At 27.3% G+C, this 15,267-nt stretch overlaps 1 long non-coding RNA gene across 1 annotated transcript; it reads right to left on the bottom strand.

The window, feature by feature from the left end:
* Positions 1-12,163: 12,163 nt before the first annotated feature.
* LOC134218088 (uncharacterized) lies at positions 12,164-12,496 on the bottom strand. The gene is made up of 2 exons (XR_009981249.1): positions 12,465-12,496; positions 12,164-12,396 (listed from the first exon to the last, which is right to left on the bottom strand). It is a non-coding gene; the product is annotated as an uncharacterized LOC134218088 (long non-coding RNA).
* Between the last annotated feature and the right edge of the window lie 2,771 nt (positions 12,497-15,267).

Genomic DNA, 15,267 nt, shown 5'->3' with positions numbered 1-15,267 from the left:
AAGCGATCGAGGCAAATCTGTTTGGTTTTTTCTCGAGCCTGTACTCAGAAGAAACAGCAGAAAACGACGGCAATGCCAACAACGGGGACGATTTTGCTTGCGGACGTGTTATCCCACCGGACGACCCACTGAACGAAGCGTGCATGGAGGAGATACAAACAGCAGAAATTCTGGCTGCTATCAGGGCGAGCGCACCCAAACGATCCCCCGGTGCCGACGGGATCCCACGAGAATTTTATCTCCGGATGTTCGATGTCATCCACCGTGAGTTGAACATGCTTATGAATGAAGCACTCAACGGAAATTTCCCCACTGCCTTCGTAGAGGGCGTCATCGTGTTGGTGAAGAAGAAGGGAGGCGACAACACAGCCCGAGCGTACCGGCCCATATCGCTGCTCAACAGCGATTATAAATTGCTTTCCCGCATCCTGAAAAACAGGATGGAACGAATTATGCAGGCCCACCGCGTCCTAAGCAACGGACAGAAATGTTCAAACGCAGAGCGAAACATCTTCCAGGCCACTCTCGCTCTGAAAGATCGAATCGCCAATCTCCGTCACCATCGTCGGGCCGGAAAGCTCATCAGCTTCGATCTGGAGAACGCCTTCGATCGGGTGCGGCACTCGTTCCTCTTCGAAACCATGCGGTCGCTCGGGTTCAACGAGGAACTCATCTCTCTTCTCTCGCATATAGCCAGTCGGTCCACATCCCGGCTGCTCATCAATGGGCACCTCTCTCGATCGTTCGAGATCGCGCGGTCGGTGCGGCAAGGCGACCCTCTGTCCATGCACCTGTTCGTGCTTTATCTTCACCCACTTGTGTGTAGGCTTGAGCAAGTATGTGGGGATGATCTGCTCGTTGCCTACGCCGACGACATCAGCGTGGTGGTGACGTCATCGTGGCAAATAGAAGCGATGAATGAAATATTTCGTCGCTTTGGGCTTGCCGCCGGCGCAAAATTGAATTTGCGAAAAACGGTTGCAGTGAATGTTCGAAGGTAACGAAATTGGTACCCAGTGGCTACAAACAGCCAACGTAGTCAAGATTCTGGGTGTTACCTTCGCCAACTCGATAAGGCTGATGACCACACTCAACTGGGATGCGCTGGCGGGCAAGTTCTCACAGCAAATGTGGCTGCAGTCCTTGCGCAGGCTGAATCTGCACCAGCGGGTGATAATGCTAAATACATTCGGTACGTCGAAGCTGTGGTACCTTTCATCTGTGCTGCCTCCGCTTGGTGTTCACACGGCAAAAATCACAGCTACGATGGGGACGTTTCTGTGGAGAGGAATGCTCGCGCGCGTTCCGATTATGCAGCTAGTTCGGAAGAAAGAAAACGGTGGCTTGAATTTGCACGTGTTAGCGCTGAAAAGTCGCAGCCTGGCTACCAATCGACATCTGCAAGAGATCGAATCCATTCCCTACTATAAATCCCTTCTTTTCCACGCAATTCCTCGCCCCGCAATTTCAATAGACAATCCTGACCTAAAATCAATCCTATCAAACTTGTCCCAAACTCCCAACCATATCCAACAAAACCCCTCCGCCGATCTGATCCACCGGCACTTCGTCCAGCAAACCGAACTGCCAAAGGTGGAACGAAACAGTCCAGCGCTTGAATGGCCACGCGCGTGGCGAAATATTGGGATGAAAGAGCTTTCCTCATCACAGCGATCCCAACTTTACCTGCTGGTGAATGGGAAAATAGAGCATCGGAAGCTTCTGCACGTGATGCAACGTGTGGCGGATGAGAACTGTCAACACTGTGACATACAGGCAACTGAAACGCTCCAGCACAAGTTCTTGGAGACGACTGTCGTTCGAGGACCTCGCGAGACCTGTTTTGCCAGGAATTGGAAGAGCTGCGCGAGTGGAAATTCTCCGCTTGTTTGTGAAGTACATCGGCTTTGTTAACGAGTGTAACGATAGAATTGATGTAGATGCTTTAATGTTCCAATTAGATTTAAATTGATTTGAAAACGCTGAACTACAATTGTAAAAACTGTACATATAATGACAAAATAAAACTGAATTTTAACCACAAAAAAAAATTTAAATCTTTAAATTTTTGAATTTTTGAATTTTTAAAACTTTAAATATTTAAATTTTTAAATTTTTAAATTTTTAAATTTTTAAGTTTTTAAGTTTTTAAATTTTAAAATTTACAAACTTTTAAATTTTTAAATTTTTAAATTTTTAAATTTTTGAATTTTTAAATTTTTAAATTTTTAAATTTTTAAATTTTTAAATCTTTAAATTTTTAAATTTTTAAATTTTTAAATCCTTAAATTTTTAAATTTTTAAATTTTTAAATTTTTAAATTTTTAAATTTTTAAATTTTTAAATCTTTAAATTTTTAAATTTTTAAATTTTTAAATCTTTAAATTTTTAAATTTTTTAGCTTTCAAATTTTTGAATTTGAAATTTAGAAATTTAGAAATTTGAAAATTTAAGAATTTAAAAATTTAAAAATTAAAATAAAAAAAATTAAATTCAATTAAATTAAAAATTTAAAATTTAAAATTTAATAAATTTTTAAATTTTTGAATTTTTAAATTTTCAAATTTTTAAATTTTTAAATTTTCAAATCTTTAAATTTTTAAATTTATAAATTTTTAAATTTTTTAATTTTTGAATTTTTAAATTTTTAAATTTTTAAATTTTTAAATTTTTAAATTTTTAATTTTTGAAATTTTTATGTTTTTTAATTTTTTAATTTTTTAATATTTGAATTTTTAAATTTTTAAATTTTTAAATTTTTAAATTTTTAGATTTTTAAATTTTTAAATTTTTAAATTTTTAGATCTTTAAATTTTTAAATTTTTAGATTTTTAAATTTCTAAATTTTTAAATTATTTAAATTTTTAAATTTAAAAAAAAATTTATCCACAAATTTTAAAATTTTGGATTTTTTTTATTTTTAAAATTTTAAATCTTTAAATTTTTCAATTTCTGAATTTTTAAACTTTTTTTTAAAACTTTTATTTCAATCTTTAAATTTTTAAATTTTTAAATTTTTAATTTTCTAAATTTTTTAATTTTTAAATATTAGAATTTTTAAATTTCTAAATTTTTAAATCTTTAAATTTTTAAATTTTTAAATTTTTAAATTTTAAAATTTTAAAATTTTTAAATTTTTAAATTTTTAAATTTTTAAATTTTTAAATTTTTAAATTTTTAAATTTTTAAGTTTTTGAATTTTTAAATTTTTAAGTTTTTAAATTTTTAAATTTTGAAATTTTTATGTTTTTTAATTTTTTAATTTTTTAATTTTTTAATTTTTAAATTTTTAAATTTTTAAATTTTTAAATTTTTAAATTTTTACATTTTTAAATTTTTAAATTTTTAAATTTTTAAATTTTTAAATTTTTAAATTTTTAAATTTTTAAATTTTTAAATTTTTAAATTTTTAGATTTTTAAATTTCTAAATTTTTAAATTATTTAAATTTTTAAATTTTTGGATTTTTTTTATTTTTAATATTTTAAATCTTTAAATTTTTCAATTTCTGAATTTTTAAACTTTTTTTTTAAACTTTTATTTCAATCTTTAAATTTTTAAATTTTTAAATTTTTAATTTTCTAAATTTTCTAGCTTTTAAATATTAGAATTTTTAAATTTTTAAATGTTTTAAATTTTAAATTTTTAAATTTTTGAAATTTTTTCAAATTTTTTAAATTTTTAAATTTTTAAATTTTTAAATTTTTAAATTTTTAAATTTTTAAATTTTAAAATTTTAAAATTTTTAAATTTTTGAATTTTTAATTTTTTTAAATTTTTAATTTTTTAAATTTTTAAATTTTTAAAATTTAAAATTTTTAAATTTTTAAATCTTTATTTTAGATGTTTAAAATTTTGAAATATTAATTTTTTTTAATTTTAAAGTTTATTAATTTTTAAATTTTTGTACCTTTAAATTTTGCAATTTTAGAATCTTTAAATTTTTAAATTTTTAAATTTTTTAATCTCTAAATTTTTAAATTTTTAAATTTTTAAATCTTTACTTTAGAATTTTAAAATTTTTAAATCTTTATTTTAGAATTTCAAAATTTTAAAATTTAAAATTTTTAAATTTTAAAGTTTATTAATTATTTAATTTTTTATCTTTAAATTTAGCAATTTAAAATTTTTAAATTTTTAAATTTTTAAATTTTTAAATTTTTAAATTTTTAAATTTTTAAATTTTTAAATTTTTAAATTTTTGAATTTTTAAATTTTGAAATTTTGAAATTTTGAAATTTTGAAATTTTCAAATTTTTAAATTTTTAAATTTTTTTCATCTACAAATTTTTAAATTTTGAAATTTTTAAATTTTTAAATTTCTGAATTTTTAAACTTTTTTTTAGAATCTTTTTTTTTAATCTTTAAATTTTTAAATTTTTAAATTTTTTAGCTTTTAAATTTTTTAACCTTTAAATTTTTAAATTTTCAAGTTTTTAAATTTTTAAATTTTTGAATCTTTAAATTTTTAAATTTTTAATTTTTAAAATTTTGAAAAATAAATTTCAAATATTTTTTATCAAATTTTTTAAATTTTTTAAATTTTTAAATTTTTAAATCTTTAAATTTTGAAAAATAAAATTTAAAATATTTAAATTTTGAGGTTTTTAAATATTTAAATTTTTTAATTTTTAAATCTTTAAATTTTATTTATTTATTTATTTTTACTTTTAACAAAAAACTTGGAAGAGGGAAAAACTCCTTTGAGTGAATTCTTTAAGAATTACTTCTCAAAAAGGCACAAAACCTCTTCATCTTTTCAAATAACGCTACAAAATAAAATTTAAAATTAAAGGCTCATGCGGCGTAAATCCATTGAGGAGCCAGGTACTTCAAGCGAAAATATCACGATGATGTTCATTCTTCACTTACAAACTGAAACGAGAGGGAAAGAAAACAAAAAAAGAGCAGAATCAAACGAAATAAGAAATATCATTTAGAAAACGAAACAGTAATTTCAACATAGGAAGATATTTTCTTCCTAAAATATCACGAACTGATGATGGTAACTGGTTATCTAATTTTAAAATATCTACAAAAAAATTATTTCTAGGAGAAACGTAATTAGAACAATGGAAAACTATATGATCGATATCCTCATAAGATTGACCACACTCACATAAATTAGAGTCTTTGATATTTAATCTATATAAATGGCTATTACAAATATAATGATTCGATATTAGCCTAGAAAAAGTACAAATAAAATTTCTACTAATTGATAATTTAGAAAACCATGGATTTTTATCTACTATTGGTAAAATAGAATGACACCAACGACCTTTATCACTAGAGTCCCAAGACAATTGTATTTTTAGAATATTGTTTTAGTTTAACAAAATATTCCGAGGATGATATATTGCGATGAAAAACAACACCACAACGCACACCCAATTTAGCTAAACTATCTGCCTGTTCATTGCCGTAAATTTTACAATCTTTAAATTTTGCAATTTTTAAATTTCTGAATATAAAAATTTAAAAATTTAAAAATTTAAAAATTTAAAAATTTAAAAATTTAAAAATTTAAAAATTTAAAAATTTAAAAATTTAAAAATTTAAAAATTTAAAAATTTAAAAATTTAAAAATTTAAAAATTTAAAAATTTAAAAATTTAAAAATTTAAAATTTAAAATTTAAAAATTTAAAAATTTAAAAATTTAAAAATTTAAAAATTTATAAATTTAAAAATTTAAAAATTTAAAAATTTAAAAATTTAAAAATTTAAAAATTTAAAAATTTAAAAATTTAAAAATTTAAAAATTTAAAAATTTAAAAATTTAAAAGTTTAAAAATTTAAAATTTAAAACATTTAAAAATTTAAAAATTCTTATATTTAAAAGCTAAAAAATTTAGAAAATTAAAAATTTAAAAATTTAAAAATTTAAAGATTGAAATAAAAGATTTAAAAAAAAGTTTAAAAATTCAGAAATTGAAAAATTTAAAGATTTAAAATTTTAAAAATAAAAAAAATCCAAAATTTTAAAATTCGTGGATAAATTTTTTTTTTAATTTAAAAATTTAAATAATTTAAAAATTTAGAAATTTAAAAATCTAAAAATTTAAAAATTTAAAAATTTAAAAATTTAAAAATTTAAAAATTTAAAAATTAAAAAATTAAAAAACATAAAAATTTAAAAATTTAAAAATTTAAAAATTTAAAAATTTAAAAATTTAAAAATTTAAAAATTTTAAAATTTATAAATTTAAAAATTTAATAATTTAAAAATAAAAAGATAAAAAAAATTAAAAAATTAAAAATTTAAAAATTTAAAAATTTAAAAAATTAAAAATTTAAAAATTTAAAAAATTAAAAATTCAAAAATTTAAAAATTTAAAAATTTAAAAATTTAAAAATTTAAAATTTAAAATTTAAAATTTAAAAATAAAAATATAAAAATTTAAAAATTAAAATTTAAAAATTTAAAAATTTAAAATTTAAAAATTTAAAATTTAAAATTTAAAATTTAAAATTTAAAATTTAAAATTTAAAATTTAAAAATTTAAAAATTTAAAATTTAAAATTTAAAATTTAAAAATTTAAAATTTAAAAATTTAAAATTTAAAAATTTAAAATTTAAAAATTTAAAATTTAAAATTTAAAATTTAAAAATTTAAAATTTAAAATTTAAAAATTTAAAATTTAAAATTTGAAATTTAAAAATTTAAAATTTAAAATTTAAAAATTTAAAAATTTAAAAATTTAAAAATTTAAAAATTTAAAAATTTAAAAATTTAAAAATTTAAAAATTTAAAAATTTAAAAATTTAAAAATTTGAAATTTATAAATTTTAAAAATTTTAAAAATTTAAAAATTTAAAAATTTAAAAATTTAAAAATTTAAAAATTTAAAAATTCAAAGATTCAAAAATTTAAAAATCCAAAAATTTAAAAATTTAAAAATTTAAAAATTTAAAAATTTAAAAATTTAAAAGCTTAGAAATTTGTAGGCAATTTAAAATTTAAAAATTTAAAAATTTAAAAACTTAAAAATTTAAAAATTTAAATTTAATTTAAAAATTTAAAAATTGAAACATACATTTATTTAAAAAAGGCACTCAAATAAAAAAAAGATAACAAAGATCCGTAAGACGTAACACATTCGAAACAGAGGTTGATACCTTTATATGAACCTGCGACAGCGTTTTCCGTAAACATGCATACAAATAGCAATCATTAATTAAAAATTTAGGCCACTTTGTAAACCATAAACATTTGTTGATCATTTGCTTACTTATGCTGACTACTCGACTTTAGTTTTCACACTATACAATCATTATTACATCACATTTGTGCTTTCGGAAATAGAAGTATAAAAACATGTGATGAATTTATATTCACCACTGGATTAACTTTAATATGACGCAAAACAGACCAGACATAATTTTTCAACGAATTCTAATGTTGTTATAAATACAAATATTGAGTTTTCATTTTCCAGTGTGAGGGAGCCGCGGGCTGATAGTCTTCAAAACTTAAAAAATGTTTTATTTTGTTATGCCTTCCAGATTGAGTAAGCCACTACAATAAATTGTTTTAGGGCACGATAAAAAGCGATTTAAAGCATTCTCCTTGTAGAATATTTTTAATAATTTTTAAATTGTTTCATTGAAGAACTGGAAAGGAGACACATTTTTGTGAAAAATTGCGCCCGGGGAATTATCCTACAATGTGATACAAATAATTTGCACTTACCGTGTATTTTTATTTTAAATTCGCACTTAAAATGTCTTGTAACTTCACTAATGTAGCGCTCGTACGACAGTAATGAAACTTGCGATTTTCGTTGAAATAAATTGATAAACAATACGAAAATAACTTTTGATAAGCAGCTCAGCGCTCAGCGCTTAGCGAACCGAGCCGAGTTATAGGGGAGAACAGTGCATAATGCACACACGAGGCAAAATTGCCTCACTCATGTAATCTATTGTTAGACATTTATGGAATCACAATTCAATATTAGTTATTCATTATTGAGCTGCAGTGGAAAAAATGATCAAAATCCCCTCACTTTCACTAAAATCTTTGCGATCCATTAAGACAAAACATAACAATTAAGACATACATTATTTAAAAAAGGCACTCAAATAAAAAAAGTTATCAAAGATCCGTAAGACGTAACATTTGGAAACAAAGGTTGATACCTTTATATGAACCTGCGACTGCGTTTTCCGTAAACATGCATACAAATAGCAATCATTAAATAAAAATTTAGGCCACTTTGTAAGCCATAAACATTTTCAGAAAAATATATTAAGCTCTTTTAGTGGAATGTATTAAACCGTCTAAGACGAATTAAGTACTGTCCATTTAATTCCACCAGTTAATTTTCGTTATCTTTCGTTATCGTTATCGTTATCTTTGCAAAGATAACGAAAATTAACTGGTGGAATTAAATGGACAGTACTTAATTCGTCTTAGACGGTTTCATAAACATTTGTTGATCATTTGCTTACTTGTGCTGACTACTCGACTTAAGTTTTCACACTATACAATCATTATTACATCACATTTGTGTTTTCGGAAATAGAAGTATAAAAACTTGTGATGAATTTATATTCACCACTGGATTAACTTTAATATGACGGAAAACAGACCAGACATAATTTTTCAACGAATGCTAATGTTGTTATAAATACAAATATTGAGTTTTCATTTTCCAATGTGAGGAAGCTGCGGGCTGATAGTCTTCAAAACATAAGAAATGCCTTCCAGATTGAGTAAGCCACTACAATAAATTGTTTAAAGGCACGATAAAAAGCGATTTAAAGAATTCTCCTATTGAAATATTTTTAATAATTTTTAAATTGTTTCATTGAAGAACTGGAAAGGAGACACATTTTTGTGAAAAATTGCGCCCGGGGAATTATCCTACAATGTGATACAAATAATTTGCACTTACCATGTATTTTTATTATAAATTCGCACTTAAAATGTCTTATAACTTCACTAATGTAGCGCTCGTACGACAGTAATGAAACTTGCGATTTCCGTTGAAATAAATTGATAAATAATACGAAAATAACTTTTGATAAGCAGCTCAGCGATTAGCGAACCGAGCCGAGTTATAGGAGAGAATGGTGCATAACGCATACACGAGGCAACATTGCCTCACTCATGTAATCTTTTGTTAGATATTTATGTAATCACAATTCAATATTAGATATTCATTATTGAGCTGCAGTGGAAAAAATGATCAAAATCCCCTCACTTTCACTAAAATTTAACGATTTGCGATCCATTAAAAAAAAGAAACAATTATGCGTTCACCATCATTTTACATGCAATTGAGTCATTTTACACCAACTAACTAACTAACCAACTAACTAATTTTAAATGCTTTAGAACGTCGCTAAAACCATGTTATTTCAAAAAGGATATCATTGTGAAATGTAGCTAGTTTTGTAAATTTTGCATCTACACGTTGAAATGTTTCAATTCTCTTGTTTATATTGGTGAAAACATGGAAATAGCTTAACGGATGCATTTTGGACCGTTCTCCCCTAATTGGAGTAACAAGTGTGCTCAGCGCATGCGCATGATCAGACATAGAATACAAAAATAGAAATATTATTTTACACCGCTTCAATCAGATGATTCTGAGCTAAGGGTCTGTCCACAAATTACGTAACGCTTTTGGTGGGAGGGGGAAGGTCCAACTTGCGTTATACTTTGTTACACTAAAAGGTGGGGGAGGCGGTGGGTACTACTCAGAGGCGTCGCGTGATCAATTCTGCAACCTAAGCACTATTTTAATATTTCGACAAGAACACATAAAAGGGACCTGCAATGATAAACGATTCATTTTCCAGCGCGTTTCTCAATATGTATGCTTATTTTGATGCATCTAACTGGTTCTACTTCTTATTTTCTGAACTAACTCAAACTAAACTAAGCTTGAAAGTGATAGTTCGTCAAATTAAAAATTACTATCATCAGAATCGTTACCAATGTGACAAATACCCAAGTAACAATCAGTTACCACAAATAGACATCATTGTCGAACTAACGTTTAATTAAAGTATTCGTAGCTGAACAATATGTAGTACGGAATAACAAATTGGGCAAACATTGTTGACATTTGTAACCAGCTTCTGTTCTGCTTTCAGCTATGTATCTGAACAATACTTTTATAAACGCTACCGACTTATTTCTTTTTAAATCGAAATGTATATTGAACAGCTAGCTAAATACAAACAACTTAAACTTGCAAAGTTTATGCTGTTCATCGTGATGCATATGTTTAAATAATTTGTTTTTGAAGCATCGAACAAACGTTTGAAAACTCTATTACAATCTTCGCACGAGCATGAGTTTATTAAGAAGTCTAATAATTGACGTTATCAGTAAACATTATTGCTTCTGTATCCGATTTCAATTTTGTTTATTTATATAATTTTGAAACGTTTAATAAACGTTTGATAATTCGCTTATTGCAATAACAACAATGGCTTTAGTTAAACGTTGTACGAACGTTTATTCCACTCTACAAATAAATTTATTTTTAGCGGACTTATTCTTTTTAAAACATTTTGCACTTTGCCATTCACTAGAGAATAAATTATTATTTTTATACTTACTTCAGGAATGATAGAAGAAATTTGCAGGAAAAATCTACCTCCATGATGGCAGATGAAAGGCAGCAGCTTTACAACTTACTAAATCAAACAATAAAATCAAGACTGATAATTCACTTTTCGGAATGACATTACACTAACTATAACGTCATTGAAATCCTATTAAGCTTTTGTTCGATTGTTGGCAATTTTGTTGAGTAATGACCAACAACCCCATTACAGCTGCTCAACCAGAATTGTTCAACAACGTATGGTTTATATTTCTAATTCAGCTTGGTACTTTCCAAGGTGACAAATATAGCTGATGGTAAACAAGAGGGCTGGGGATTCAAAGGTCGTTGGATCGATACCGGTATCCTGTTCATAATTTATTTTTCATATTTTTTCCAGTATGTTGAACAATGCCTTAATAAGTGTAACAATGTAATGAAATAAATGTATTTAGAAAAGCATAATTAAAAAAAGCCTAATCAGCGAGTTGCTGACTAGTTGAATTAACATTATGTTTGGTTTTTGAATAAAGTTGATGAATACATATTTTTATCTACTATTTAAGTAGAGTTGAAGAGAGGTTGCTAGTTGTTGTTGAATAAATACTCCATTTTTGGGCGAACAATGCTGGAACAAATGTTGTCATGTATGATAGCATAATTTTTAATCAACGCTGGCTGAATAAATCTGACCATACTGATGTTTATTCAACTGGCAATTGTTACTTGGGTAAGACATATATCTATTCAGAAATTACTGAGCTGGCACTTCAATTCTAATTTGAATTATTTCGTAAAATGAGACGAAGTTTTAAATAGAGAAAAGGAAATTGGAATATATTATTCTTGTAAAGTTACTAATAATATTTTGTAATTAACGTGTCATATCAGAAAAACAAAGTCTGAACAATAAAGAGAACAATGAAGTTCATAGCTTTAACTCACCTCAATTAATAATTCTATTTACAATTTATTTCTGTGATCAATATTCTGGACTGGACAGATGTCGAACAGTTTTCCGTCCATCAGCATGGACATTTGCTAATAAAATTTTTCATAAATTTGTGTGGATCACTGACATTTGTCGTACCCCCTCTACCTCCTAAGTTGTCCACATGCTATACTGATAGCTCCTCAACTAAATATACTATTTTTCTAGAAAAAAAAACCTTCAGAAATAATTTTCTTTGAAAATGTTGACCCTTTTCATATTCGCTAATTCTGCGACGATAATGATTTTCATCAGAAGCTGAAATCCCGCATAATCATGGATCATAACTGGACCATTTATCAGATCATACATGATCATAAGTAACACTACTCCTACTATTCTGATTGTTGTTCATACTAATGATAAACTAACCTCATCATAAACCATCTTTACAATATGATATGTTGTATTTAGCCAATGTACAACATGGGTAATGGGCGGTTAAGTATAATTACTATATAAAAAAGGTCATTTTCCAGTGCATTTTTTTCGCTATACATCATATGGTATGGTTCAGGTATAATCCATGTTTCTCATGAAAAACAATATGGGTTGCGGTATGTGTACAATAGTATGATAGGAGAAAAAAAAATGACGCACCGTATGTCTTATCATTCGCAATTAGGCAGAGCATTTGATTATATTTCTTGCTTATAAAATTTAAACACAATATTTACATTGCTATTATACAAATATTTTATTGTCAATCCACCAAAATTATTTCACATATAGACGGATACGATATTGAACAGATGAAACTATATAATTCACTTGGTAGCACATATATGGTGGTTGAGCGGTACCCGGGAATATGCCGCATCCGTGCAGAACCATTTTGACTACAAAGAAACGCATGGAAAAATCACTCAATTTTAATCTGCAATTTTAAGAACGTAAAAAAACTTACCGAAGAAAAATCAACATAATCCTCTCCTCCAACCAGCAGGAACTATTAAAAGAAAAACAACATATTGCATTAGACTGTTTTATTTTAATTGTGTGAATTCTCTTACTCACCTTTGTTTGTTTAGTGCGTTAAAGAATATACTTTATAAAATAATATAATTTAAAAAAACCCAGATTAATCCACCTAGCAGTGATGATGCCTTTCTCGTGCATTATAAAATATATTGAAAAAATCACTTTAAAAAGGTCAAAAAAGCTCTTTGGGTGAATAGATCACATTTTTTCGATCATTTTTAATATTTTTGCCTTGCCACCATTCAAAAACAATTGTTTTTTGATTTTTTTTCCAAGGGGGACCTGTGGGAAAAAACAATGATTTTTCAATAATTCCGAAAAGCAATGATCGGGCCCATTTTCAATAGCAAACAATTCCCTGTCGAATGCAACTTGTTGTGAGTAAATCGGATAATTCTAAGTTCTAAAACGTGTGTCTACAAAATTTGTACACATACACATACATACACAAAAAAAAAACAGACATCACCTCAGTTTGTCGAGCTGAGTAGATCGGTAGATAACACTATGGGTCTCCGGGCCTTCTATCAAAAGTTTTTTTTGGAGCAATCATATAGCCTTTCGGTACAACTTTGTTGTACGAGAAAGGAAAAAATTGCATATGTTACAAATATGCGATCTTGGGTAAATAGTACAATAATTAGCGCAGCGGCACGTTTTAAAAAATACATTATAAAATACAATATGGATTAACTGTCCAGACACAATTGTTTTAGGGCCGATTCCCACGTAGTGTTTTTTCACCAATGTAATATTAAAGTTCAATAAAACTAGTTGTATGTCATACATTGATTTTGCATGCCTTTGTGTAATAATTGTACAAGTACATTTGTGAAAATTAACAACACAATTCACATAAATATCAATGGAAAAAAGCCGCATAATATGGAAATAATGAGGTGTATGAAAACGAACTTTATATTCAAATCACCCAAATGCCCAAACTACACCATCATTCCACCCAAACCACCCAACCCAATAAGCAGTTAGCCTCAATGACGCGCCTCTTCTTTCCTTCCAAAGCAGGAAAAAAATGGCAGCAAACGTAACGAGCGCACGAGAAAGCATGTACGAATGCGATTTTTATTTAAAACGATGAAATTTTGACAACTGTGTTGATGCGAGCGGATAAAGTCATCGGCTTCGGTCTCTATAGCGCGTGTGTTAGTTTTCGTGTTCCACATTTGAAGCTTTGGAAAGCTTTGCTTGAGAGGTTAGCATCATCAATAAAGCACGAAAGAAGCAACACAAACTTTAATGCTGTCAGTATACACGGTGCGAAATTTATTCATTGAATGTGGAAATGCTACACACTTAATTTGTTTTACTCAATATTGTGCGGTTACTTGCTGAGTTTTTTTTACTTTATTAAACTGTTTTTTTTAATCTACAGATTATATTCAACACCATACTTGCTAAATGGACACGGTCGGTTAAAGTGGCTGGTCCTTATTGCCTGATTTTCTCAAAATTGCACGCGGCGAACCTTTCATGAAAGGTACCGCCGCGCTTTCTGCACCTCGTTTACTTGATTCTTATGGATGAATAGCATTGCGGTGTATCGTTTGTCGCGGCCGTACCTTTCAACAGTCATTCGCCGCGTGAAGTTTTGTGCAAGTACCCATTTGGGAACATTACAAACGCCGCGCAGTGTATCATATCCAGAAAATCTGACAATAAAGTGTTCGTGAAAGTAGTCGTTAGATTATTCGCTGTTGGTTTGAGCGAGACAGAGTATATGACAAAAAAATCAACCAGCAACTTGCGGTTTTTGGTTCGAAATGAACGTTTGTCAGCAATGGAATAATCCATCTAGATTTTCTACTAGATGGCTTTTTGCTGTACTATAAATCTCGCATAACTTTTCAAAGGGCCTAAGTAACATTTTTAGTGAATTAATTTGAGTACTGCAATCAACAGAACAACATGAAAACAATTGATTGCAGTGTTCAAATTAATTCATGAAAAAAATGTTACTTAGGTGCTTTTGAAAAGTTAAGCGAGAATTCATGAAAAAATGTTACTTAGGTCCTTTTGAAAAGTTATGCGAGAAATGTAATAGAAATGCATGAAGCCAAATAGGACTTTTTGGGAACTTGCAAGTGTTCTTATTGTTAAGTTGACTTTTTGTCAATTTATTGGTCAATACTTAAAAGGTCACCTGTCATAAGACGAGTTTGAACAATCCCATTGAATTCCACCACTTAATTGTATCCTGACAGATACGTATTTCGACCTCAACAGTAAGGCCGTCTTCAGTGCCTTGTACTTGACTCGACTAGTCGAGTCAAGTACAAGGCACTGAAGACGGCCTTACTGTTGAGGTCGAAATACGTATCTGTCAGGATACAATTAAGTGGTGGAATTCAATGGGATTGTTCAAACTCGTCTTATGACAGGTGAAAACATTCCACTAAAAAGCTCAAAATAATTTTCTTAACTTAAAAGGTGCTGTAAAAAGAAAAGTGCATACTTAGGTTTTCCAAATCTGATGCAGACTATCTTTTGAAAAGGGTCAAACTTGTTTTTACTGATTTTTTCAAATGGATATAATCGATAAACGACGCTTCCTACAAAAAAGTGTTGTATGGGTGACTGTCGCAAAATCATTCAAACTTTCTAATAAAACTTTTTGAAAAACTCTAAATAGAACCCTACACTAAAAAAATCAATTTAAAAAAATAAAAGTCAATTTGCAAAAAAAACGCTCTTTTTGATTTGGAAGAAAT

The sequence above is a fragment of the Armigeres subalbatus genome, chromosome 2, assembly GCF_024139115.2.
Source record: "Armigeres subalbatus isolate Guangzhou_Male chromosome 2, GZ_Asu_2, whole genome shotgun sequence".
NCBI lineage: Eukaryota > Metazoa > Arthropoda > Insecta > Diptera > Culicidae > Armigeres > Armigeres subalbatus.
This window is presented reverse-complemented; position numbering and strand designations above follow the sequence as displayed.